At 51.2% G+C, this 3,410-nt stretch overlaps 1 long non-coding RNA gene across 1 annotated transcript in view; it reads right to left on the bottom strand.

Moving 5' to 3' along the window:
• Positions 1-3,410, bottom strand: part of LOC106727006 — an 11,443-nt gene that overhangs the window by 5,736 nt on the left and 2,297 nt on the right. The window contains exon 3 of the long non-coding RNA XR_001363160.1: positions 2,787-2,791. This is a non-coding gene — a long non-coding RNA (uncharacterized LOC106727006). The remainder of the gene's footprint in view (positions 1-2,786; positions 2,792-3,410) is intronic.

Here is a 3,410-nt window from a genome sequence, read left to right on the forward strand (position 1 = left end):
CCCCCTCGCCCTCCTTTTCCTGCGCCTCCCGCAGGCGTGGCCCCCTCCCTGGTGCGCGTCCCTAATAGGGGGCTCCATCCCCAACAGGGGCTCCATCCCCAACAGGGGGCGTGCAGGAGGCAGCCGGTCCATGATTCCTTCTCCCTCCCGCGCTGGTGCGCGCAGTCCGGGGGCCGCTCTCCCCCCGGCTGCTCGCCAGCTACGAGGGAAGACCCGGTCCACAGTGTTGGAGGGTGACGGTGGGAGACGAGGAGACAGGCCCGGAGGCTGTCCGCAGCTGGTCCCTGTCCCGCCGGGCCTGGCCGGGTCAGCAGGTGCTTGCGGCTGTCAGCCCGTGGTCAGGGTCGCCCGTTTTCAAACGGACCCTGCAAGGAAGCTGAAGTCACAGCCTAACAGCCTCCCGGCCCCATGTTGCCGAGCCATTTTTACTGTTATTTATACCCACATGAGACAGGATGTAAGCCCTCAGCTTATAGCTCTTACTTACCCATCGAAAACCAAAACAAGAAGCTAAAACGAATGGCTGTTACAGTGAGGCTCCAGGGAGCGTTTCGTGCTCTTGGAGCTGTTGCTGACATGCGAGGCTACTTGCAATGAGGTGGTGGCTGTTGCTGGCCCAGTGCCCTTTGAGGGCGGCTAGACGAGGTTCACTTGATGGGGGCGACCTGACCCGTCCCCCATGTTCTCAGGTCAGAGCCTGGCTCCACGTGGCTGCCCGGGGTGTGACCAGGCTCCCTTCTCCTTGGCCTCTGCTCACCGAGCAGCACTTCTGGCAGCAGGAGCTCGCAAACACAGATGCAGGTGCAGACCCTGCCGCCCCAGGCAGTGCCGGATTACACATGCTGGTTTTAAGAAAAATAGGAAGCACACAATGTATACATTCTCAGAGGCAGTCCTTGGGCCCGGAGTATGTTCTGGAGCCCTGGTAGAGTGGTTGCGTTGGGCGGCCCTTACGGTGGGCAGTGAGGTGCCCTAGAGAGAAATGGGCTTTGAAGTCACGTAGTCGGATTCACATCGAATGCTGCCTGCCTGCCTTGCCATCTTGGTGAACACATAACTCTTCTAGGCCTTAATTTTCTAAATCTCTAATACGTGAATAATAGTAATGGGCCTCAGACAACGGATTTAAACTACAGCTCTGTAGTGTGCTGACTGGATGACTTTGGTCAAGCAGCTTAGCTTCTCTGGGCCTCTCTTTCCCGTGTGAAATAGGACTAATACTATTTAAATCATAAGATTGTGTGCGGTGTACTCAAGAGTCATGTCCGGCGAAAGATAGTGGGTTGAGTACATGTGTTTGTCTGTTTCCTCTAAAATGACAGCGAGGACCTAACTGGTTTGTCTCAGTGGATAGAGTGTCTGTCTGCGAACTGAAGGGTCCCGGGTTCGATTCCGGTCAAGGGCACATGCCCAGGTTGCGGGCTCCATCCCCAATAGGGGGCGTGCAGGAGGCAGCCAGTCAATGATTCCCTCTCATCATTGATGTTTCTCTCTCTCCCTCTCCCTTCCTCTCTGAAATGAATAAAAATATATTAAAAATAAATAAATAAAAATTTTAAAAAAAAAGATTCCCAGGTGATTCTAATGTGCAGCCAAGGTTGAGAACCACTGGCTGAGACAGAGAGACCAGTTCAGTGAGCGTGGTCTCATGATGAGCAAGAGCGGGCTCTGAGGAGGTGATGAAGGGGCCCGGGAGGGGGCCGCTTAGAGCCAGTGTGCGAGGGAAGAAAGGCTGCAGAGCCCTGAGCGGAGGTGTGAGGACTCAGTGCCTGTTCAGGAGGACAGCAGAGTCCTCCCCAGCAGGAGGGCCCAGCCCCGCCTCGCCTCCTCTTCTGAACTTGGACCTGACTGGAGGCACAAGAAGCCAAGCACCAGGCGCAGCGTCGGGCTCCCGCACAGAAGCCGCGACCGGGGGGTTGGGCAGCCCTGTCACAAAGGCACGCTCTGCTGCGCAGTGTTCCCAGCGAGAGGAGGGAGCCGCCTCTGTGAGAGCCACCCCGGTGGCATCGGTGGCATCGAGCAGCGCCGAGCTGCAGCGCGCGGAGCCAGTGACCTTGACGAACCAATAACCACAGTAGCAGAGTTCTCTGTGATCAATACTGAAAGATAAATATTTTGAAGGATATAGTATATTTGAACCACAAAATAAGATTCCTCTAATAAAGACTTAGCATATTTGAATAAAAAAATAAAATTCATCTACTGGGCACGCATGGCCCTGAACTCAGTGAAAATAGTCTTCCTGAGCGTTTATGGAACACGTACCGCCAAAACCCAGGTGCAAAGGCACATCAGTGCCCCGTCCAAGCAGACGCTGCCTGCCCCTGCTCCGTTTAAGCTCCCGCCCATTTCTTTCTTCCACTGTGAGTTGCTGAGCTTCCCAGCGGGAGGGCCTCTCCTCCTGTGACCGCAGCACCCGTTCAGGCCTGGGCCTGGCTGCCCTGAGTTGAGCTGCTGCCCGAAGCCTATCAGCCCCACACCCACACGGGGAGTGCTGCTCCCTCCTGCTGGGCAGATAAGGTGCCCCCCCCACCACCACCCAGGGTCTCAACAAGAATATCAGTTCTGGGCAGAGTTTTGTGGCAACTCAACTATAACCATGCTGTTCGGTTTTCTGACATCATAAAATGTTCCTGCAAATGTTATTTGTAAAAAAAGATTCTGTCAAGATTCCTGAACTGCAGACCATGCTCTGCAGAACCAATAAAAAGGATGCTCTAAGTTGTTTGCTTTGTGAAGTGATTTTCTTACTTGATGATAATTGCTCGAGTAATATTTGAATAAACATTTTCTAAAGTATAAGTGCTTGTGAAATGTTTATTAACCAGAAGGGCACTGCACGCCCCTGTCTCCTGGGTGCACAAGGCATGATGGGGTGGGGCACAGAGCTTTCCTAACATGCTGTGTCTGAGTGATTCCCAGGGTCAACCATGCAAATGAAGATTGCTGACCACAATGTAATAAAATTTTTTTAAAAGATAATTTTCAAAGCCTATACATTTACAAGATTTTAAATACACACTTCTGAATGTTTCATGAAACAAATCTGAAATCATAAGTTTTTTAAAAACTAAAACCGAAAAACAGTGGGAACCTGGACAGTGTTTGGGTGCCGCGGAAGCAGCTGCAGTAGTTAGTGGTCACTCCGTCACAACAAGCCTCCATTCATCAAATTATTTATTCACTTGATTTTTAGATTCACTTGTTGATAGATGTGTATTTGTTCATAATTTGTATCTTTACCTTTTTCTTCTTCCTCTTCTTAAAGGATACCTTTCAGCATTTCATATAATACTGGTATGGTGGTGATGAACTCCTTTAGCTTTTTCTTATCTGTGAAGCTCTTTATCTGACCTTCAATTCTGAATGATAGCTTTGCTGGGTAAAGTAATCTAGGTTGTAGGTTCTTG

This window comes from Myotis brandtii, unplaced genomic scaffold (genome assembly GCF_000412655.1).
Source record: "Myotis brandtii unplaced genomic scaffold, ASM41265v1 scaffold347, whole genome shotgun sequence".
Classification (NCBI taxonomy): Eukaryota; Metazoa; Chordata; class Mammalia; order Chiroptera; family Vespertilionidae; genus Myotis; species Myotis brandtii.